The sequence below is a fragment of the Bos indicus genome, chromosome X (assembly GCF_029378745.1).
Source record: "Bos indicus isolate NIAB-ARS_2022 breed Sahiwal x Tharparkar chromosome X, NIAB-ARS_B.indTharparkar_mat_pri_1.0, whole genome shotgun sequence".
Classification (NCBI taxonomy): Eukaryota; Metazoa; Chordata; class Mammalia; order Artiodactyla; family Bovidae; genus Bos; species Bos indicus.
In genome coordinates, this window is record NC_091789.1 from 20275802 (window position 1) to 20300837 (window position 25036).

Consider the following 25036-nt stretch of genomic DNA (forward strand, 5'->3'; position numbering starts at 1 on the left):
TAAGACTCCCATCTACACAAAAGGTCCTAGGATACAGGCTGCTCCAGGAAGCGTGTGCATATAGCTGAAGTGGTTTTGCAGCTGAGGCAGACCCTGAAGGGGCCGACAGCAGGAAGTGGCCTGATGATGGCACTCCCCACAGCAGGGCATTAAGTCCTTTCTTACAAGGTGATCTGGATGGTACATCTCCATGTCTGCCATGCTGTTCCTCACTAAAAGGAACTAGATCTCCTTGGAGAAGGGGCTAATTCCACGTCCAGGGCAAGGAAAGAACAAAGTGCACCTGGAACATCTTGTTATGTGAGACGCTGAGGAAATGCACCAAATTTGATAGACTTTTGTAAAAATAAAAAAATAAAGACACAGGCGCCAGCTAGAAGAGGCTCCTATTAACCAAATTTGCAATAATGTGAACAGCAAAATGAATAAAAGCAGGAATGAATTATAACACACTGAATAATAATAAATAAAGAGCCTAAGAGTCCATTTGTTCAATGGTTGTTCAGTCGCTAAGTTGTGTCCGACTCTCTGTGACCCCATGGACTGCAGAACACCAGGCTTCCCTGTTCTTCAGTATCTCCCAGAGTTTGCTCAAACTCATGTTCATTGACTTGGTGATGCCACCCAACCATCTCTTCCTCTGTCATCCCCTTCTCCTCCTGCCTTCAATCTTTCCCAGCATCAGGGTCTTTTCAAATGAGTCAGCTCTTCACATCAGGTGGCCAAAGTATTGGAACTGCAGCTTCAGCATCAGTCCTTCCAGTGAATACTCAGGGTTGATTTCCTTTAGGATTGACTGGTTCGATCTCTTTGCTGTCCAAGGGACTCTCAAGAGTCTTCTCCAGCACAATTCGAAAGCATCAATTCTTCAGCGCTCAACCTTCTTTATGGTCCAACTCTCACATCTGTACATGACTACTGGAAAAACCATAGCTTTTACTAGATGAACCTTTGTCCGCAAAGTAATATCTCTGCTTTTTAATATGCCATCTAAGTTTGTCATAGCTTTTCTTCCAAGGAGCAAGTTTCTTTTAATTTCATGACTGCAGTCACCATCCGCAGTGATTTTGGAGTTCAAGAAAATAAGTCTGTCACTGTTGCCATTTTTTCCTCATCTATTTGCCATGAAATGATGGGACCAGATGCCATGATCTTAGTTTTTTGAATGTTGAGTTTTAAGCCAGCTTTTTCACTCTCCTCTTTCACCTTCATCAAGAAGCTCTTTAGTTCCTCTTTGCAATGGATGCTAAAATTATCATCCAGATTGGAAAGAAAGAAAAAAGCCCATCACTACTCACAGATAACACAATGTTATACTGATATATGAAAGAACGAGTCTACAGAGCCCACAAACAGACCTATCAGAACTAATAAACAAGTTCAAGAAAGTTGCTAGTTTATCAATACGTAAAAATCACATGTGCCTGAATCAGTTGTTAGTGTGGTGGTTATATAATGACTTTCTGTCATTTCTTCTACATTTATTGGTTGGAATTCTCATATAAATAAAAGGTTTCCCTTATCCTCCCACTTTTTTGGAACTTTTTTCAGTATCAATGAACTAGTTTAAAATTGGGAAAGGAATATGTCAAGGCTGTATTTTGTCACCCTGCTTATTTAACTTATATGCAGAGTACATCATGAAAAATGCCAGGTTGGATGAAGCACAAGCTGGCATCAAGATTGCCAGGAGAAATATCAACAACCTCAGATATGTAGATGATACCACTTTAATGGCAGAAAGCAAAGCAGGGAAGGGAAGGGAAATCCAAAATATCACTTCACAGATTTCTTACTAATTACAAAGGGGGAAAAGGAACCTTTACAATGGGGAAAGCCTGGTAGAAACCGCTGGAACCAAGTGTAAAAATTGTACTGTGGTTATGTAGGAGGATGTGTGTGTGCTCATTGATGTCTGACTCTTTGAGACTCCGTGGACTGTAGTCCATGAGGCTCCTCTGTCCATGGGATGTGCCAGGCAAGAATAATGGAGTGGGTTGCCATTTCCTTCTCCAGGGGCTCTTCCTGGCCCAGGGATCAAACCTGCATCTCCTCCATCTCTTGCATTGGTAGGCGGATTCTTTACCACTGAGCCACGTAGGAAGCCCATGTGGTTATGTAGGCATATGTGCTAATTTTTAGAAAATGCATATTGAGGTATTTATGAGTGAAGTGTCATGTCACATGTAGCCACAGCTACCAAATAATACAGATAAATACATACCTACCTATCTACACACATACAAACAGAGATAGACACATAGCTAGGTGGATATAGATGTCCACACACACATAAAGCAAATGCAGAAAATTATTAACAGTTGGTGAATCTAGGTGAAGTATACATGGATTTTCATTATACTTTTCTTGCAACTGTTCTAAAGGTTTGAAATATTTTAAAATAAAAAGATGAGAAAAAAAGTACAAACAAAAACCCCACAAACTCTCCAGTGATAAAAAGAGAAATTAGCATACATAAAGTTGTAATAATAGATTTTGAAATCAGAATATGCAATAAATCAATTTTAAAAAGAAGAAATCAATTGAATAGAGAATATAAAAACAATAGAACAAAACAAAGATATTTCTTTTAAAGTATCTACAAAATTGAAAGCCTTTAGGACTTCCCTCCTGATGCAGTGGATTAGAATCTGCCTCCCAATGCAGGGGACATGGGTTTGATCCCTGGTTTGGGAAGATTCCACATGCCACAGGGCAACTAAACTCCTGTGCCCCAATTACTGAGCCTACCCTCTAGAGCCCATAAGCCACAACTACTGAGCCCTCGTGCTGCAACTGCTGAAGCCTGGGTGCCTAGAGCCCATGCTCGACAGCAAGAGAAGTACCGCAAGGCAATGAAGGCCCACACACTGCAACGAAGAGTAGCCCCTGCTTGCCACAGCTAGAGAAAGCCCATGCACAGCAGCGAAGACCCAGTGCAGCCAAAAGTAAATAAAGTTTTTAAATTCAAAGCTCTTTTTAAAAAATTGAAAGCCTTTAACTAGAATGTCCAAGGGAAAAAATACTCAAATTATGAAACTGCGAAATGAAAGAAGTTACTTCACTACTGACCTTATAGAAATTAAAAGAATTGTAAGTGAACACTATGAACAAATATTTGCTAACAAATTAACCTAGATGAAAGAAAAATTCCTAGAAAGACACAAACTACTGAAATTGACTTAAAAAACTGAAAATCTGAATAGAGCTTTAATAAGTAAAGAGACTGGATTAGTAATTTCAAAGTTTCACACAAAGAAAAGCCCAGGACCAGATGTCTTCACTGGTGAATTTTAGCAAATATTCTTTTATTAATATAAAAGAATTAATACCAATTCTTCACAAACTCTTCTAAAATGTAGAATAGGAGGAAACCCTCCCTGATTCATTTCATGAGGTGAGTATCATCCAGATACCAAAGCCAAATGAAGACAACATAAGAAGGAAAACTATACACCAATATCTCTGATGAATATGGATGCAAAAATCCTCAACAAAATATTAGCAAACTAAAGTCAGAAGCATATGAATGTATTATACACTTGACCAAGTGGGATTTATCCTAGGAATGCAAGGTTGATTTAACATCTGAAAGACAATCCAAAAAGACATGTGATAATCTCAATACACTCAGAAAAAGCACTTGGCAAAATTCAACATCCCTTCACTATAAAAACACTCAACAAACTAGCAAGACAGAGGCAGTTTCTCTACAAAAAAAAATCCACCACTAATGCAATATTTAATGGTGAAAACCTGAAAGCTTTCCCTCTAAGATCATGTACAGGACAAGAATGTACATTCTTTTTTTTTCTTTTTAGGTGTTTTTCTTTCTTTTAAAAAAATATTTATTTATTTATTTGGTGGTGCCAGGCCTTAGTTGCAGCATGTGGGATCTAGTTACCATGGGAACTCTTAGCTATGGCACATGGGATCTAGTTCCCACCAGGGATGGAACCCAGGCTCCCTGCATTGGGAGCATGGGGTCTTAGCCACAGGGTCACCTGGGAAGTCCCAAGAATGTCTATTCTTATCAATTCAACTCTATGTTGTACCAGAGGTTCTAGCCAGTGTAATCATGCCTAGAAAAAGAAAAAGACATCCAAATTGGAAAGAAAGAAAAAAATCTATCACTACTCACAGATAGGATGATCTTATATTAATATATGAAAGAGCAAGCCTACAGAGCCCACAAACAGACTTCTTAGAACTAATAAACCAGTTCAAGAAAGTTGCAAGTTAGTCTATCAATAGATAAAAATCAATTGCAATTTGATACAGTAGCAATTTAACAGTCCAATAGTGAATTTAAGAAAACAATTCTGTTTATAACATCAAAACGATTAAATACTGTGATAAATTTAATGAAAAAGTATGCAAAATCTGTACTCTGAAATAAAATGCTATTTAAAGTAGGCCTGAATAAATGGAAAGACATCCCATGTTGATGGATTAGAAGACAATTTGTGAATGTGACAATACTTCCCAAAATGATCTACAAAGGCAATACAATCTCTATGAAAATCACACCTGTCTTTTTTTGCAGAGATTAACAAACATCCTTAGTTATCAGAGAAGTGCAAATCAAAACCACAATGAGATACCACTTCACACACACCAGCACGGCTGTACTAAAAAGACAGGAAACAACAAGTGCTGGTGAGAATGTGGAAGAATTGGAACCTTTACATATTACTGGTGGAACTGTAAAATGGTGCAGCCACTTTTAAAACCAGTTTGGCAGTTCCCCAAGAGTTTAAATATAGTCACCACTTGACCCAGTAATTCCACTCCTAGGTTTATATACAAGAGAATTGAAAACATACGTCCATACAAAAACTTGTATACAAATATTTGTAGCAGTTTTATGCATAATAGCTAAAAAGTGGAAACAACTCAAATGTCCTTCAGTTGATGAATGGATAAACAAAATGGAATGGACAAACAAAATACCCATGCAATAGCCTGTTATTCAACCCTATAAAGGCTGAACCTTGAAAACGCTGTGCTAAGTGAAAGAGGCCAGACACAAAAGACCGCGTTGTATGAATTCCTCTACAATGCAACATCCAGAATAGACAAATGCATGGAGTGGCAAGGAGCTCGGAGGGGGGATGGGAAATGACTAGGGGAGCGACTGCTAATGGAGTTTATTTTGGGGTCATGAAAATGTGCTGGCATTAGATAGTGGTGATGGTTGCAACTGTGAATGTGCTAAAAACCTATGAACTATGCACTTTAAAGGGGTGAGTTTTATGGTAAGTGTACCACAATTAAAAACATAAACAGGTGTTAGTTAAGGCTATACTGGCAGTCATATTATATAAACGTATCAAATTAACATGCTACAATATATAAATGTATGAAGTCAAGATGTTCTACAAAAACATAACAAAACAAAGCTTGGAACTAAAATAATAAACAACAAAAACACAGGAGTTGGGGATGGGGTGGGAGAGCTTGTTTGGGAGAAGAATCAGTTCAGTTCAGTCGCTCAGTCATGTCCAACTCTTTGCGACCCCATGAACCCCAGCACGCCAGGCCTCCCTGTCCATCACCAACTCCCAGAGTTCACCCAAACCCATGGCCATCAAGTCAGTGACTCCATCCAACCATCTCATCCTCTGCCATCCCCTTCTCCTCCTGCCTTCAATCTTTCCCAGCATCAGGGTCTTTTCAAATGAGTCAACTCTCTGCATCAGGTGGCCAAAGTTTTGGAGTTTCAGCTTTAGCATCATTCCTTCCAATGAACACCCAGGACTGATTTCTTTTAGAATGGACTGGTTGGATCTCCTTGCAGTACAAGGGACTCTCAAGAGTCTTCTCCAACACCACAGTTCAAAAGCATCAATTCTTCGGCGCTCAGCCTTCTTCACATTCCAACTCTCACATCCATACATGACCACTGGAAAAACCATAGCCTTGACTAGATGGACCTTTGTCGGCAAAGTAATCTCTCTGCTTTTTAATATGCTGTCTAGGTGGGTCATAACTTTCCTTCCAAGGAGTAAGCATCTTTTAATTTCATGGCTGAAGTCACCATCTGCAGTGATTTTGGAGCCCAGAATAGGCACACTCATTCCATTGGGTTAAATCATCTAAATAGAACATATGACTTTCTTTTTACTTTTATTTTTTACTTTTATTTATTTTTTTACTTTACAATATTGTATTGGTTTTGCCACACATCAACATGAATCTGCCACGGGTGTACATGTGTTCCCTATCCTGAACTCCCCTCCCACCTCCCTCCCCATCCCATCCCTCTGGGTCATCCCAGTGCACCAGCCCCGAGCACCCTGTATCATGCATCGAACCTGGACTGGCGATTTGTTTCACATGTGATAATTTACATGTTTCGATGCCATTCTCCCAAATCATCCCACCCTCGCCCTCTCCCACAGAGTCCAAAAGACTGTTCTTTACCTCTGTGTCTCTTTTGCTGTCTCTCATATAGGGTTATTGTTACCATCTTTCTAAATTCCATATATATGCATTAGTATGCTGTATTGTTTTTCTTTCTGGCTTACTTCACTCTGTATAATAGGCTCCAGTTTCATCCACCTCATTAGAACTGATTCAAATGTATTCTTTTTAATGGCTGAGTAATACTCCATTGTGTATATGTACCAAAGCTTTCTTATCCATTCGTCTGCTGATGGACATCTAGGTTGCTTCCATGTTCTGGCTATTATAAACAGTGCTGCGATGAACACTGGGGTACATGTGTCTCTTTCAATTCTGGTTTCCTCGGTGTGTATGCCCAGCAGTGGGATTGCTGGGTCATATGGCTGTTCTAGTTCCAGTTTTTTAAGGAATCTCCACACTGTTCTCCATAGTGGCTGTACTAGATTGCATTCCCACCAACAGTGTAAGAGGGTTCCCTTTTCTCCACACCCTCTCCAGCATTTATTGCTTGTAGACTTTTGGATAGCAGCCATTCTGACTGGCGTGAAATGGTTTATTTCTCTGATAATGAGTGACATTGAGTATCTTTTTGTGTTTGTTAGCCATCTGTATGCCTTTGGAGAAATGTCTGTTTAGTTCTTTGGCCCATTTTTTATCAGGTCGTTTATTTTTCTGGAATTGAGCTGCAGGAGTTGCTTGTATATTTTTGAGACTAATTTTTTGTCCATTGCTTTGTTTGTTATTATTTTCTCCCATTCTGAAGGCTGTCTTTTCACCTTGCACAGAGTTTCCTTTGTTGTGCAGAAGCTTTTAATTTTAATTAGGTCCCATTTGTTTATTTTTGCTTTTATTTTCAATATTCTGGGAGGTGGGTTATAGAGGATCCTGCTGTGGTTTATGTCAGAGAGTGTTTTGCCTATGTTCTCCTCTAGGAGTTTTATAGTTTCTGGTATTACGTTTAGATCTTTAATCCATTTTGAGTTTATTTTTGTGTATGGTGTTAGAAAGTGATCTAGTTTCATCCTTTTACAAGTGGTGAACCAGTTTTCCCAGCATCACTTGTTAAAGAGATTGTCTTTTCTCCATTGTATATTCTTGCCTCCTTTGTCAAAGATAAGGTGTCCATATGTGCATGGATTTCTCTCTGGGCTTTCTATTTTGTTCCGTTGATCTATATTTCTGTCTTTGTGCCAGTACCATACTGTCTTGATGACTGTGGCTTTGTAGTAGAGCCTAAAGTGAGGCAGGTTGATTCCTCCAGTTCCACACTTCTTTCTCAAGATTGCTTTGGCTATTTGAGGTTTTTTGTATTTCCATACAAATTGTGAAAATATTTGTTCTAGCTCTCTGAAAAATACTGTTTGTAGCTTGATAGGGATTGCATTAAATCTATAGATTGCTTTGGGTAGTATACTTATTTTCATTATACTGATTCTTCCAATCCATGAACGCGGTATATTTCTCCAGCTATTTGTGTCCTCTTTGATTTCTTTCACCAGTGTTTTATAGTTTTCTATATGTAGGTCTTTTGTTTCTTTAGGTAAATATATTCCTAAGTATTTTATTTTTTTCGTTGCAATGGTGAATGGAATTGTTTCCTTAATTTCTCTGTTTTTTCATTGTTCGTGAATAGGAATGAAAGGATTTCTGTGTGTTGATTTTATATCCTGCAACTTTACTATATTCATTGATTAACTCTAGTAATTTTCTGGTGGAGTCTTTAGGGTTTTCTATGTAGAGGATTTTGTCATCTGCAAACAATGAGAGTTTTACTTCTTCTTTTCCAATCTGGATTCTTTTTATTTCTTTTTCTGCTCTGATTGCTGTGGCCAAAACTTCCAAAACTATGTTGAATATTAGTGGTGAGAGTGGGCACCCTTGTCTTGTTCCTGACTTTAGGGGAATGCTTTCAGTTTTTCACCATTGAGGATAATGCTTGCTGTGGGTTTGTCATATATAGCTTTTATTAGAACATATGACTTCTAAAATGATGGTGGCAGGGAGAGAAGGAGAGGAATAAAGTCATGATGTGGGTCAAACAGATAAACAAAAATAAGTAGTAAAATGATATATACTAGTGGTACCAGTACTGTACATCAAACTTAAAATCATAAAACAAAACCAACTCATAAGAGTGGTTGACTTGGGAGAGAGAAGAGAATAGAACTGAAGGCACTGGCTAATATTAAATATTAATCTGCACCACTTAATTATCCTATTTCCCAAAAGTAAATATAAAGTGTTGACAGCTGTTAATTCTGAGTGGCGGGAACATTGTTTAGTCCTTTGTACTTTTCTTATATAAAATGTCTGAAAGTTTAAAAAAAAAAATACACAGGGAAATGTCCTGAATTAGATTTTCAACTCACTTTTATTGATTTCATGTGTGATCTTGAGCAAGTCTATAACTTTTTCCTAACATGATTTTTAGACTGTAAAGAAAGAGAGATTTATCAATTGTACTTGTAAAGATGGGCATGTCAAGGTGGAAAGGTGGAGAAGGAATCTAATATTTGCTGAATATTTGCCACCTGTATGTCTGATATTATGCTCTGCTTTACATGTGGCATGTAATTTAATTTTATCCTCATATTAAGCCTGTGTTTTAGATAATGTCAGTCCCATTTTGCATATGTGGAAACCAGGAGAAGGAAATTAAGTGAGATTAGGTTATGAATGTCATTGAGGATATGTGAAGAGATGTCAGGAGTTGTCATGAGATGTCAGAGATGTCATGATGGGCATGCTAAGGGAAGGGAACCCACCTGTGGGAGATTCAGAGTTCTCCAGAGATTCATTTTAGGAGGTTGAAAATGGGAAGGGGAGAGGAGAGAGGAGAGCTAGAGGAGAGAGGAGAGGGGAGAGAGGAGAGAGAGGGGGGAGAGAGGAGAAACAGGGGGGAGAGAGGAGAGAGAGAGGGGAGAGAGAAGAGAGGAGTTCTCCAGAGATTCATGTTAGGAGGTTGAAAATGGGAAGGGAAGAGAGAGAGGAGACAGGAGAGAGGAGAGTGAGAGGAGAGGGGAGAGAGAGGGGGGAGAGGAGAGAGGGTTCTCCAGAGATTCATGTTAGGAGGTTGAAAATGGGAAGGGAATGGAGAGAGGAGAGGGGAGAAAGGAGAGAGGATTAGGGTGAGAGGAGAGCAAGAGGAGAGAGGAGAGAGTAGAGTGGAAGGGGAGAGAGAGAGGGGAGAGGAGGAGAGGAGAAATGGGGAGGGGGAGTGGGGAGAGAGGAGAGAGGAGTTCTCCAGAGATTCAAAAGGGAAGGGAAGAGAAGGAAAGGGATGAGAAGGATAGGGAAAGATAGAGAAGGGCCGGGAAGGATAGGGAACAGTAGGGAAGGATAGGGAAAGGTAGGGAAGGGCCGGGAAGGATAGGGAAAGGTAGGGAAGGGCCGGGAAGAATAGGAAATAATAGGGAAGGATCAGGAAGGATAGGGAAAGGTCAGGAAGTAAGAGGTTATTTTTAGCTGGGATGTTCAGAGGAGCCTGAACAGATTCTTGCATCGTACAGATGAGTCTTTGTAATATTGATGCAATCTGGACTAGGGGAGACATGGGTGAGAGAAGGTATGAAGGATCCATCCATTCATTCAAGAACAATTAACTAGAAACATATCAACCAAATATAATAAAGGAGGCTTGAAAATATCCTGATTAGAATAAACTGTGAAAAACATTTTTGAAACATCTGGGGGAATTCTGAAAGCTGACTGGGTACTTGTTGATATTAAGGGATTTTAGTTCATTGCTTTGAGGTGTAACAGTGATATTGCATTTATGTTTTTTCCCGTCATGTATTTATGTTTTAAAAAGGAAAATTTTTGTCTTTTAACAATATATACTGAAACATTTCTAGGTGGAATATGATGTGTTGCATTTGCTTTAAAAAAGGCCAGTGTGTGTGCACATGTCGGAGGAAACGGATAGGGCAATGTAAATGAAATAAAATTGGTGTTGATCATTGATGAAGGTGGATGTTGGGTACATGTAAATTCATTATACTGTTTTCTCTATTTTGTATATGTTTATTTTTATAATGAAATATTTTAAAAGAAATGTTCATTGAATGCCTACCATGTTCCAAGTAACTAGAGGTATAATCAGGAAAGACACATTACCTGCCTTCAAGAAGCCTATGATCTGGTGGGGGAGAAGATCCCTGAAATCAGCAGGTGTGTAAACAATTACCTGCTGTACTCACAGCATAAACCAATTGCAATAGGAGAAACTAATTCTGACTGACTTGGTCAGGGCTTAATTGCAAGAGGAGGTAAGGTTTGACTGTTTCACTAGTAGAATGTACAGGGCTTGGTGACCTAGTGTATGTGAAAGAAGGAGTAGAAGGATATGGAAGTTTACCTTGGGCACCTGGGCAGTGATGGCAGTCCATTAACACAGACAAGAGATACAGGAAGAGAAATAGGTCAGGGTGGGGCAGACATCAGTGGAATACCTGTGAAATGTAGAGATGTGCAGGAAGTCACCAAAACTGTGTTCTAGGCAGAAATAACAAAGGTTTCCAAAAGGGATGAACAAGGTATGTTTCAAAACCTCCTAGGCCCCAGGCTGATGGCCCCTAGGGTCTGAGAGGGGAGAAAGGGGAGGTAAGCCTGGCTGGAGAGGTAGCTGTGCTCAGTGGGAGTTAGGCTGGGCTCCGTCATTGCCACTATATGTGATGAGCAACAGTCAGTAGGTTTGAGGCCCCTTGTGGAAGGAGACACTTGAACTATGTGGGTTCCATTGCTAAGAGAAGTCATAAAGATGAAGGACTCAGCATCACTTTGTAAAAAGAATCATTTACCAGAAAGAAGCAGCCACTTCAGATGACCATAGTAAAAACTGATTAACTCTCTTCTTTCATCATTTTGGAAGTAGAGTATACTGGTTTGGATTGTGGGCTCTGGAGCCATGCTGCTGCTGCTAAGTCAGATCAGTCGTGTCCGACTCTGTATGACCCCATAGACAGCAGCCCACCAGGCTCTCGTCCCTGGGATTCTCCAGGCAAGAATACTGGAGTGGGTTGCCATTTCCTTCTCCAGTGCATGAAAGTGAAAAGTGAAAAGTGAAAGTGAAGTCGCTCAGTCGTGTCCGACTCTTCGCAACCCCATGAACTGTAGCCTACCAGGCTCCTCCGCCCATGGGATTTCCTAGACAAGAGTACTGGAGTGGGTTGCCATTGCCTTCTCTGCTGGAGCCATGCTACTTGGTTTTAAATCCTGGCTACAAAGTTGCTTGACCTCTGTGAGCCTCCGTTTTCTCACCTGTACAGTGGAGATATTATCTAACATGAAGAGCGGGGTCACTGCTCCTTTCACCTGGGTCCTGGTGCGCACAAAGTTTTGTTTGTGCCCTCCAAGAGTCTGTTTCCCCAGTCCTGTGGAAGTTCTGTAATCAAATTCCACTGGCCTCTAAAGTAAAATTCTCTGTGGGTTCTCAGTCCCTCTGCTACATCCCCAGGTTGGGAAATCTATTGTGGGTCCTAGAAGTTTCTTAACAGTGCAAGAATTTCTTTGGTATAATTGTTCTGCACTTTGTGGGTCGTCTGCTTGGTGGCTCTATGGTGGGGTTAATGGCAACCTCCTCCAAGAGGGCTTAAGCCACAGGCTGTGTGATCCTGGGAGCTTCACCCAGAGCCCCTGCCCCTGAAGCAGGCCACTGCTGACCCATACCTCCACAGAAGACTCAAACACAGGTCTGGCTCAGTCTTGCCTGTGAGTGTCCAGGAGTATCCAGTGGAGGTGTGGGTCGGTGGTGGCCTGCTACAGGGTTGTGTGCACTGAGTGTGGCAGTGTGGGCACAGGACCTTTTGAAGGAGGTTGTCATTATCTTCATTACCTCCATAGTTTGGTCTCAGGGCTTCCCTGGTGGCTCAGAGGTTAAAGCATCTGCCTGCAATGTGGGAGACCCGGGTTTGATCCCTGGGTCAGGAAGATCTTCTGGAGAAGGGAATGGCAACCCACTCCAGTATTCTTGCCTGGGAAATCCCTGTAGCCTGGTGGGCTACAGTCCACAGGGTCACAAAGAGTCAGACAGACTGAGTGACTTCACTTTCACTTTCTTCAAATAACAGGAAGGGAACACAGCCCCGCCCTTCAACAGAAAATTGGATTAAAGATTTACGGAGCATGGCCCTGGCCATCAGAACAAGATCCAGTTTCCTTCCTCAGTCAGTCTCTCCCACAAGGAAGCTTCCATAAACCTCTTATCCTCCTCCATCAGAGGGCAGACAGAATGAAAACCACAATCATAGAAAACTAATCAAACTGATCACATGGACCACAGCCTTGTCTAACTCAATGAAACTATTAGCCATGCCATGTAGGGCCACCCAAGACGGACAGGTCATTGTAGAGAGTTCTGACGAAACATACTCTGCGGGAGAAGGGAATGGCAAGCCACTTCAGTATTCTTGCCTTGAGAACCCCATGAACAGTATGAAAAGGCAAAAAGATTGGATACAGAAAGATAAACTCCCCAGGTTGGTAGGTGCCCAATATGCTACTGGAGAAAAGTGAAGAAATAACTCCAGAAAAAATGAAGAAGCTGAGCCAAAGTGAAAACAACACCCAGTTGTGGATATGACTGGTGACAGAAGTAAAGTCCAAAGCTGTAATGAGCAATATTGCCTAGGAACCTGTAATGTTAGGTCCATGAATCAAGGTAAATTAGAAGTGGTCAAACAGGAGATGGTAAGAGTGAACATAGACATTTTAGGAATCAGTGAACCAAAATGGACTGGAATGGGTGAATTTAATTCAGATGACCATTATATCTACTACTGTGGGCAAGAATCCCTTAGAAGAAATGGAGTAGCCCTCATAGTCAACAAAAGAATCCAAAATGCAGTACTTTGTGCAGTCTCAAAAATGACAGAATGATCTCCATTCATTTCCGAGGCTAACTATTCAATATCACAGTAATCCAAATTATGCCCCAACCAGTAATGCTGAAGAAGCTGAAATTGAATGGTTCTATGAAGACCTATAAGACCTTCTAGAACTAATGCCCCCCAAAAGATGTCCTTTTCATCATAGGGGACTGGAATGCAAAAGTAGGAAGTCAAGAGATACCTGGAATAATAGGCAAATTTGGCCTTGGACTACAAAATGAAGCAGGGCAAAGGCTAACAGAGTTTTGCCAAGAGAATGCACTCGTCATAGCAAACACCCTTTTCCAACAACACAAGAGAAGACTCTACACATGGACATCACCAGATGGTCCATACCAAAATCAGATTTTGGAGAAGCTCTATACAGTCAGCAAAAACAAGACCAACAACCAATTGTGGCTCAGATCATGAACTCCTTATTGCCAAATCAGACTTAAACTGAAGAAAGTAGAGAAAACCACTAGACATTCAGGTATGATCTAGATCAAACCCCTTATGATTATACAGTAGAAGTGACAAATAGATTCAAGGGATTAGATCTGATAGAGTGCCTGATGAACTATGGATGGAGGTTCATGACATTGTACAGGAGACAGGGAGCAAGACCATCTCCAAGAAAAAGAAATGCAAACAGGTGAAATGGTTGTCTGAGAAGTCCTTACTAATAGCTGAGAAAAGAATAGAAGAGAAAGGCAAAGGAGAAAAGATATACCTATCTGAATGCAGAGTTCCAAAGAATAGGAAGGAGAGAAAAGAAACCCTTCCTCAGTGATCAATGCAAAGAAATAGAGGCAAACAATAGAATGGGAAAGACTAGAGATCTCTTGAGGAAAATTAGAGATACTGAGGGAAAATTTCATGCAAAGATGGGCACAATAAAGGACAGAAATGGTGTGGACCTAAGAGAAACAGAAGATATTAAGAAGAGGTGGCAAGAATACACAGAAGAACTATACAAAAAAGATCTTCATGATGCAGATAACCACAATGATCACTCACCTAGAGCCAGACATCCTGAAATGCGAAGTCAAGTGGGCCTTAGGAAGCTTCACTACCAACAAAGCCAGTGGAGGTGATGGAATTCCAGTTGAGCTATTTCAAATCCTAAAAGATGATGCTGTGATGCACTCACTATGCCAGCAAATTTGGAAAAAACAGCAGTGGCCACAGGACTGAAAAGGTCAGTTTTCATTCCAATCCCAAAGAAGGGCAACGCCAAAGAATGTTCAAACTACTGCACAATTGCACTCATCTCACACGCTAGCAAAGTCATGCTCAAAATTCTCCAAGCCAGACTTCAATAGAACGTGAACCATGAACTTCCAGATGTTCAAGCTGAATGTAGAAAAGGCAAAGGAACCAGATATCAAACTGCCAGCATCCACTGGATCAAAGCAAGAGAACTCCACAAACACCTCTACTTCTGCTTTATTGACCATGCCAAAGCCTTTGTGTAGATCACAACAAACTGCGGAAAATTCTTCAAGAGATGGGAATACCATACCACCTTACCTGCCTCCTGAGAAATCTGTATGCAGGTCAAGAAACAACAGTTAGAACTGGACATGGAACAACAGACTGATTCCAAATCGGGAAAGGAGTACGTCAAGGCTGTACATTGCCACCCTGCTTATTTAACTTATCTTCAGAGTATATCAGGCAAAAATTACTGGGCTGGATGAAGCCCAAGCTGGAATCAAGATTGCTGGGAGAAATATAAATAGCCTCAGATATGCAGATGAACCACCCTTATGGAAGAAAGTGAAGAGGAACTAAAGAACCTCTTGATGAAAATGAAAAAAGAGAGTGAAAAAGTTGGCTTAAAACTCAACATTGAGAAAACTAAGATCATGGCATCTGGTTCCATCACTTCATGGCAAATAGATGGGAAAACAATGGAAACAGTGACAGACTTTATTTTCTTGGGCTCCAAAATCACTGCAGATGGTGACTGCAGCCATGAAATTAAAAGACACTTGCTCCTTGGAAGAAAAGCTATGACAGATCTAGACAGCATATTAAAAAGCAGAGACATTACTTTGCCAACAAGGTCCGTCTAGTCAAAGCTATGGTTTTTCTGGTAGTCATGTATGGATGTGAGAGTTGGACTATAAAGAAATCTGAGCATCGAAGAATTGATGCCTTTGAACTGTGGTGTTGGAGAAGACTCTTGAGAATCCCTTGGACTGCAAGGAGATCAAACCAGTCAGTCCTAAACGAAATCAGTCCTGGGTGTTCATTGGAAGAACTGATATTGAAGCTGAAGCTCCAACACTTGATGTGAAGAACTGACTCATTTGAAAAGACTCTGATGCTGGGTAAGATTGAAGGCAGGAGGAGAAGGGGATGACAGAGGAAGAGATGGTTGGATGGCATCACCGACTCGATGGACATGAGTTTGAGCAAGCTCCAGGAGTTGGTGACGGACAGGGAAGCCTGGCGTGCTGCAGTCCAGGGGGTTGCAAAGAGTCGGACACGACTGAGCAACTGAACTGAACTGAAGAGTAAATAAAATGAGGAATAAATAAAATGATGCATATAAATTGTCTGGTAGGTAATACACTTTCAATAACAGAATCATTTGTCAGCCCGTACTTTTTGAAGACAAGGCAAGGGAGTTGATAACTTCATATGCTAATAAATGCTTCATATTTCCTTCCCAGGGTGCTTTAAATTCTGTCGAAATCTAAGACCCTTGTCCTCGGGCCTATTTCATTACTCAAACAGAAATGAAAAAGATCAGATCTGAGATCATACCATCTGATTTTAGTCTGTTTAATTTCTTTTTTGCTTCTTGATGCTTTTTTGCTTCTTGATGAAGACAGTACCAGAATGTAGCACACAAGTCCACAATTTGGGCAGCCTCTTTCCTTTTATCTGTTTTGCTTATTCTGCAACACAGTCTCCCACATATTTTAAGTGGAACAATGTGTTTCCATGACCCACAAAAGTTGAGTTCAAATCCAAGGAGATGAAGTGTTAAGAGGCAGATAGGACTGGTCTAGGGTGTAGGTCAAGCATGGGCAATGTGGGAGATCTGGACCTTGCATCTAGTAGGAGCAGGACACAAACATCTGCGGAAGGGAGGAAAGAGTGTGGGCAGAAGAAGGAAGGGGGGAAGGAAAGATGGAGAAACGAAGTGGGGAAGAAAAAAAGGATCTTGTGAGGAATGAACCACAAGTAACGCTTGTTGAATGCCAAGTGGCTAGACAGCTGGAAGGTTCTCTGGGAGAGGGCCCTTCCTAGAGCCCTCCCTCTTGGATGCCTCTGGGCTGTTTAGGAGTTGGGTTCAGTTCAGTTCAATTCAGTCACTCAGTCGTGTCTGATTCTTTGTGATCCCATGGACTGAAGCACGCCAGGCTTCCCTGTCCATCACCAACTCCCGGAGCTTGCTCAAATTTATGTCCTTCGAGTTGGTGATGCCATCCAACCATCTCTTCCTCTATCATCCCCTTCTCCTCCTGCCTTCAATCTTACCCAGCATCAGGGTCTTTTTTCAATGAGTCAGTTCTTTGCATCTGGTGGCCAAAGTATTGGAGTTTCAGCTTCAATATCAGTCCTTCCAATGAATATTCAGGACTGATTTCCTTTAGGATTGACTGGTTGGATCTTCTTGCAGTCCAAGGGACTCTCAGGAGTCTTCTCCAATACCACAGTTCAAAAGCACCAGTTCTTTGGCACTCAGCTTTCTTTATAGTCCAACTCTCACATCCATACATGACTACTGGAAAAACCATAACTTTGATTAGATGGACCTTTGTTGGCAAAGTAATGCCTCTGCTTTTTAATATGCTGTCTAGGATAGCTTTTCTTCCAAGGAGCAAGTGTCTTTTAATTTCATGGCTGTAGTCACCACCTGCAGTGATTTTGGAGCCCCAAAAATAAAGCTGGGAGCTGGCACTCTATTCCCAGAGTTACCTGCAACAGTTCATTGTTCAGAAGTTTCTTGGGATCAGGATGGGACAGATTGACTTCTTTTTCTAGCAAGTATGAAGCCACAGCTTCTCCAACCATCCAGAAAGACCAAACTTTAGGGCTTGGAATGGGAAAGGGGAAGAGCTATGCACCAGAGGAAGAAAAGGGAACCTTGCAAGGATGTATGCTCCCTGCTATGGGAGGCCAGTGCCCAGTTGGTGCTGCTGCTGCTGCTGCTAAGTCGCTTCAGTTGTGTCCAACTCTGTGCGACCCCATAGACGGCAGCCCACCAGGCTCCCCCATCCCTGGGATTCTCTAGGCAAGAACACTGGAGTGGGTTGCCATTTCCTTCTCCAGTGCATGAAAGTGAAAAATGAAAGTGAAGTCGCTCAGTCGTGTCCAACTCTTCACGACCCCATGGACTGGAGCCTACCAGGCTCCTCCATCCATGGGATTTTCTAGGCAAGAGTACTGGAGTGGGGTGCCATCGCCTTCTCCGCCCAGTTTGTGCACTAGGGGGGAAATAGGAGTTATAACTGCCCTTCCCTGACTCCTCCACCCTCCGGGCCCCTGATCAGCATATACCTCCGCTGTCTTTATACTGGAGAACTTCTTTCAGCAGGTGGAGGGCCCCAGCTCTCTTTTCCTCTGGGCTAGGCAGGGATTGACTCCACTGGTAAGCCATCAGCAATCCCTCCCTACTGATTATCCCTCCACATGCTCTCATCTCTCAAATGAAAGAGAGAAAGGAATCTTCTCTTGTCCCTACTTGTCCCTCCCATTCCACTCCACTTCTGTTCCCCTTTACAGTGAAACATCTCAAAACAACTTTCTCTACTTTAACTCCATTTTCCTCACCTAACCTGTTTCATCAAATCCTTCCACTTCCCTCTACAGGCACCAGCCTAATAGAAACCACCATCCGCTTTGATAGGAATTATTAGGAAGCATCCTAACTAGTTTTCCTGTTTTGAGCCTCAGTCTCCTCTGAACCTTTCTCCACATAGGTAGTCAAGGTGATCTTTTAAAAATACAAATTGGACCTGGAATACCACTCAACAATAAAAGAGGGCAAACTTCAGACAGGCACAACTTGGATGACTCGTAAGGGAATTAAGCTGAGTGAAAAAAACAATCCCCAAAGGTTACACACAGTATGACTCATTTATATAACATTCTTAACATAACAGAATTATAGAAATGGAGTACAGATGAATGGTTGCCAATGGCAAGGAACTGGTGGGGGTAGGGGGAGGGTGGTACTGGGGAGGTGGCTGAGGCTACAGGAGCAACATGATGGATTCTTGCAATGATGGAAGTATTTTGTATGCCAACTGTGGTGGTGGATACACGAGTCTACAGGTGATAAAATCATGATAAAATTGGATAGAATTAAGTACAAATAAGGTTTCCCTCGGAGAAGGCAATGGCACCCCACTCCAGTACTCTTGCCTGGAAAATCCCATGGATGGAGGAGCCTGGTGGGCTGCAGTCCATGGGGTCGCTAAGAGTCGGACATGACTGAGCGACTTCACTTTCACTTCTCACTTTCATGCATTGGAGAAGGAAATGGCAACCCACTCCAGTGTTCTTGCCTGGAGAATCCCAGGGACGGGGGAGCCTGGTGGGCTACCGTCTATGGGGTCGCACAGAGTCGGACACGACTGAAGCGACTTAGCAGCAGCAGCAAGGTTTCCCTGGTGGTTCAGTGGTAAACAATCTGCCTGCCAATGCAGCACATGTGGGTTCGATCTCTGGGTCAGGAAGATCCCCTGAAGGAAATGTAAACCCACTCCAGTATTCTGCCTGGAAAAATCCCATGGACAGAGGAGCCTGGTGGGCTGCACTCTATGGGGCTGCAAAAGAGTTGGACACGACTTACCGACCAAACAATGGCAAAGTACAAATAAAACTAGGGAAATAATAAGATTGGTAGATTATACTAATGTCAATACTCTGGTTATGATTTTGTACTTATGATCTTGCATCATACAAGGGGAAACTGGGTAAGTACCCAGTAAAAAATACACGGGATTTCTCTGTATTATTTCTTACAAACATGTGAATCTACAATTATCCCTAAAGAAAAAAGGAACAGAAAAGAAATATAAATCAGGTCATGTCATGCTCCAGGGGTAAAGTCATTCATTCACTGGCCTTCCATTGATTTTGCAATAAAATGGCTTGTCCATTGACTAGAATGCAGTCCACAATCTGGTCCCTGTCAACCTATCCAGGCTTATGCTGCTCTCCCTAGCTCTTCTGGTGCTGATCACAACCACCACCTCTTAGTCTTAAGGAGGTTAAGATTTGCCCCTCCTGGGTTTCATACGTCTGCTTCCTCTTTCTGCAAGGCTTTCTCCTGGCTCTTCCAATAGTTGCCATTTTATAAGTTTCAGGGCTCGGCTAAATGCCACCTCCTACTTTCCTAACCACACAGTTTGCACCCTCTTTTTTCCCTGCACAGGCCTAATGCCAAATCTGATTATTTTCTCACTTCTTGGTCGTCTGTCTTCCCCACTAGACTGCAAGCTCCGAGGGCAAGTGGAGGGTGTTCTGCTTGACTTTGCCCTATACCCTGAGCGCCTGGCAGAGTGCTTGGCACAAGGTGAGGGCTCAGTAAACCGAATGTTGAGTGAATGAATGAGTAGCCACGTGCTGCTCTGCCATCGGTGCTTTTCCGAATGATGTAAAGCCCTCTGTATGGTGGCTTTTGGCTAATGGTTGGGGATCCTTTCCGCTCCCTCCGGCCGATTACTAAGGGGAAGGGTCGCCGGTGGGTCCTCTGGCGTCCCTCAGAACCACAGGGCTCTTGCAGTCTGGGGCCAAATCGCGGTGCGCCCCGGACCCGGGCTGCTTTGCAGGGGGTGCGTAGGTTAGCTGGGGCCCCGGGTGACGCCACCTTCGCTCGACTCCCTTTGTTGCTCCCACCTCCCCGGCGCCGGCCGCTGCCGCCTGCAGTGACTCGTGACTCCCCGCCGGCCTCGAGGGCTGCGGCGCCAGGGGGGGGCTCGGGCGCCCCCGGCCCGCCCTCCCCTCGGCCTCCCACGCCAGCCGGGGAAGCGCTCGCCCCCGCCTCCTCGCAGCCACCTTCCCCGCGCGCCCGCGCCTTGCAGTCGGCGGGCCGCTCCCGAGGCGGGGGCACGTGGCCGCGCGTGGTGCGTGGCGCCCCAACCCCACCCCGCCCCCGGCCGGGCGGGCTCCGGCGCGCGCGCCCCGCACCGCAGCCCCCGTGGGCCGGGCCCGGGCTGGCGCGCGCCCCGCCCCGCCCCCGGCCAGCCGCGCCCGCCCCCGCCCCCGCGCGCGCGCGCGCGCCCTCCCTCCCCGCCTCCCCCGCGCGCCCCTCCTCTCGCGCCCCTCCCGCGCCCTACATCCACCGCCCGGCCGAGGGGGCTCAGTCCGCAGCCGCCGCCGCCGCGCCTCCGTATCGGTGCTGGCAGCGGCCGCCGCCGAGACAGCCGTGCGGGCGAGCATCCCCAGGCAGTAAGCCCGCTTTCTCTCCGCGTGTGAGTGCATGCGTGTGTGCCTCCCGCCCCGTGGGCCCGCGTCCCGGGGGAGCGGCTGCCCTCCTACCCCGCCGCTGCCCGCGGGCTGGCCCCCGGGGCGGGTATCTGGGGCCTCGGGCCTCGGCCGTCCGGCCCGGGGTGGGGACTGCGGGCCGGCCGGCCGCGGGGTCCCCTCCCCTCCCCTCCCGCCGGTGCGTGCCTCAGCCTCCCCTCGGTTTTCGGGCTCTCGTCGCCGGGGTGGCGGGTGGAGGGGATCAGGAGCGCCTGGAGGTGGGGGCAGCGCGAGGGAGGAGGGGATTCTCCCCATTTTCCTCTTCGGAATGGTGGGGAGTGGGAACCGAGGGTACGGGGCCCTGGGCTTTCTGCCCGGGGGTGGAGGGCAATGGGGGTGGGGCGAGGTGGGGGGCACCTTTCGATTCCCTCAACGAAGATAGCTAGCTGCGGTTACGGGGAGTGGGTAAAGATGAAGTGGGGGGGCGTCCCCTAGGTTTTCTTGAGGGTGGCGAGAATGGGGAGGAAGAGAGGAAGGGAGGGAGGGGGAACCTGCCTCGGTTCGTACAACGAGGAGGGCGGGCGGGAGTGTGCGAGGGAAGGAGTAGAGGTGAGGGGCTCCCAGGGTTTTCTCGTCGAGGATGCTGGGGGTGGTTCGAGGAGTGGGGGTGGAGTGCAGAGGGAAAGAGGAGGACATGGAGGGCCCGCTCTGGTTCTTCTCTTAGGGGATGGCGGGGGGTGGGCGAATGGGGGTTGGGGAGAGGGGGATTTCAGCTCCAGCGCGAAACCTAGAGAAGCTGGAGGAAGGTTCTGTAACACGGGTTGAGTCTTAGAAGGTGGATTTTCAAAACTGCAGGGTGTGACCTTTCCGTCTCAAAAAGCGTGAAATCCCAACAAGGTGCCGTCTGTTCTAGGCTCTGGGAGAGAGGTTTCTGCTTTCGAAGTTTCTCTTTTCTCTTCCATTCCTTGCGGCCTCTTCGCAGGCATCCAGGACTAGGTAGAGATTTGGAAATTGGCAAGGGAAGACTTGGTGTGGTTTGTGTTCGGCGCTATATGATTTTCTGCGTTTGAGACTGTACGGGTTTCTCAGGTTTGTTTTGATTGCCCCTTACAATACAAATCCTGTACCAGCGAGACCCCTTGGGAAAAGAAGAGAACAAGGTTTATTAAGGGGATTCCAGGTTTGGTTTTTGAATTTCCTGAAGTGCGAGAGATACGTCGTGGTAGTATTTTCCTTGGCTTTCAGAAGATGTAGAAATAGAATTAAACGTACGTCTTTGCTGGAAGTCCCTTATAGTCATTTAAATTATTCTATCGGGATTGTCTGAGCCCCCTTTGATTTGAATTTGGAGTAGATCCAGTTTTCCTAATTGGAGCCATCATTTTGTAATTGCCTGTAATTCTTCCCTGGGTTATCAAATCTATGGCAAGCTTATAGAGCTGCAGGAATAATTTTTTTTTCGTTATCTTGATTAAGACAGTTTTAATGTAAATTTTATGTTGTTCCTTGGAAATGTGAGCATTTGCAGAATAGCATACATTTAAATTATGAGCCCCTTGGAATTTTGCGAAGCCTTTTCCTCCCCAGCTCATCTCCAGGAACACAACAGAACCCTCCCCATTCTTTACACTGAGGAAGCAAGGGCTTCTGGGATGGTTGCTTTGCTTTTGGAAACTCATGCTCATATTTTCTTAGGAAGAATACATATTGAAAAGGCTCAGGCCTTTAATGTGGTGAGGCTATATGTGCTTTCCCATTTTGGTTACATAAGGTTCCAATCTAGTCTTTACCTTTAGTCTTTAAAAATGCTTATTTAACATTTTTAAGAGCAAATATAATCTTTATGCAACAGGAAACTGGTCAGATATACCATGATTTGTGCAAGCCACCTACCAATAAGTATATAGTCTTAAGACTACCATACAGATTCTGTAACTATATCTGGTTTTTTAAATTCTGAGTTACCATTCCCATATTGAATTTTTGGAGAACGAAAACATTTTTTTTTCAACCAAGTCTAGATTTTTGAGTGAAAGCTTAAAAAAATGGTATAAGATTTAAATTGGTAAAATTCCCCTTATGTGATACCAGGAAATTGAAGCTAACTTAATGTGTCCAGCTAATGGACCACTTAAACAAGATAATTTATTTGTGTACTGGAAATGATAAACTGAAAATGTTTTAAGTGAAAATAGAGGTTTTGATCTCAAAGATGGACGAGAGTACATTTAAATGAACACTGTTATTTGCACCATTTCTAATGTTAATGTGATACCCAATTCTATACACTGGTCAATGATCTAAAAATAATACATTAAAAGTGCAATTTAAATCTGATATTTTCTCATGTGAATAAAATGCTGGGAGTGGTTAAATTTTTTACAGAGAGAAGCATGTGATGGTGGTGGGCCCTAGAATTTCTCTAGACAAAAGGAGTAAATGAAGTGTCTTTTACCCAGCTTTTTGAGAATGTGGTGTTTGCCCTTCAGGACTGGAGGAGGGGAGAAAAAAAATAAACTTCAAAAATTAACAAAAATATGGTCATATATCTTTCCAAATATTTTTTTACACTTACTTGGCTTAGTTGCGATATGCAGGATCTTTCATTGCTGCACTAAGGCTTAGTTCTTCTGTGGCACGTGGGATCTTAGTTCCTGACTAGAGATCTAACCGTGTCCCCTGCATTGCAAGGCGGATTCCTAACTACTGGACGACCAGGGAAGTTTCTCTAAATATTCTTAAAAGTTTTGCTTATATACATTTGAAAAGTAATTTGTAAATCAAGCCTACAAATTAATTTAAGACCTTGACTCTCACCTCTATAAAGTTTTGACGTTAAAAAAAAAAAAAGAGCTGTTCACTAAAGGATGGATGCGTTAACCTCAACCTTCTGAGGCTGATCCCCCTCTGTTTTCCTGCTTCCCACCTCTGGGTTCCCTTCTTTCCCTCTTGTGCCAACTTTTATGACCTTGTGGGAGTTGAACAAATGTTCATGCTTGCTTGAACTCTAGGCCTTATCTATTTGGCTGCTATCCCCAACTTTTACCTACAAAATTTTTTTGGTTAATTGAATTTTTCAGTTGTTTGGATTTGGAGTAAAAGGGAGTAGACTATAATTATTTTCTCTTAAAAGATCTTTTCTTTCAGCTCCTGTTGGACGAGAGCAAAGAAAGGTTCTTTTTTCTTTTTGGTCAACAGAGTACTTAATTAAGCAGACTATATGACCATTTATTTATTCAACCAACATTTGCTGAGTTACCGCCTCTGTTGGAGGCTCTGTGCTAGATACTCTGTGCTAGATGCACAGTGGATAAGAAATGGCTCCTGCTTTCTGGTGCAGTTATTAAAATGAAAAATAGACAGTGAATTCATTGTGAATAATCGAGAGTTGTCCAGAGTCTTTTGGACTGGACAGTAAACATTCTACAGCCGTGCAAACAGGGGAGCCATTTTTTCTGGGGTATTTACTTACTGCATAAATTCCATCTCACCTTCCCAACGAAGACATAGTCTGTCAGTTTGGGTACTATGATTTATAAGTCATCTTAAGGCCAATGGCCTTTTAAATTTTTTATGTAATTAGGACATAGCAGATTTCTTGATTTTTAAAGTTCAACATTTTGTATGACTGTAGATAGTAATGGGCTTCCCAGGTGGTGCTGGTGGTAAAGAACCCGCCTGCCAGGGCCGGAGACATGTAAGAGATGTGGTTTGATCCCTGGATTGGGAGGATCTTCTGGAGGAGGGCCTGGCAACCAACTCCAGTATTCTTGCCTGGAGAATCCCATGGACAGAGGAGCCTGGTGGGCTACAGTCCATAGGGTCGCAAAGAGTCGGACATGACAAAAGTGACTTGGCATGCACATACAGAGTAGTGAAAACATAAACAGGCCAGCGTTCTTTCCTGTGACTTAAAGCAGCTTCTGACAGCAAATTGGGCCAAAAAATTGATTTTTCTGTGGTAAGCTTTGACTTATGGGTACCAATGAATGATGGAGCGTTCAGGAATAGATAAAACTAAATGAGAGTGCGAGTAAAACTTTGTTCTCCTGTGGGGCTCCCTCCCAAATGTTGGAGAGTTCCCATCTGCGGGTAGTTCTAGACCAGTGATTTTGAACTGGGGCACTTTTGCCCCCTAGGGGACATGGAACAATGTCTGGAAAGAGTTTTGGTGGTCACAGCTTTGGGTATGTCTCGTGGGTAGAGGTCAGGCAAGAGGCTTAAACAGTCTATGATGCACGGAGAAGCCCCCTACAACAGAGTATCACCTGACCCCAATTGTGAATAATGCTGAGGTTGATGTAATTTCCTGTATGAAACACAGTAAA

General features: G+C 43.5%; 1 protein-coding gene across 1 annotated transcript in view; it reads left to right on the plus strand.

Moving 5' to 3' along the window:
• Positions 1–20571: 20571 nt before the first annotated feature.
• The window catches only part of FHL1 (four and a half LIM domains 1), a 65050-nt gene continuing 60585 nt past the window's right edge, over positions 20572–25036 (plus strand). Inside the window, exon 1 of the mRNA XM_070783811.1 lies at positions 20572–20693. The gene's annotated coding sequence lies outside the window, so the exon portion shown is untranslated. The remainder of the gene's footprint in view (positions 20694–25036) is intronic.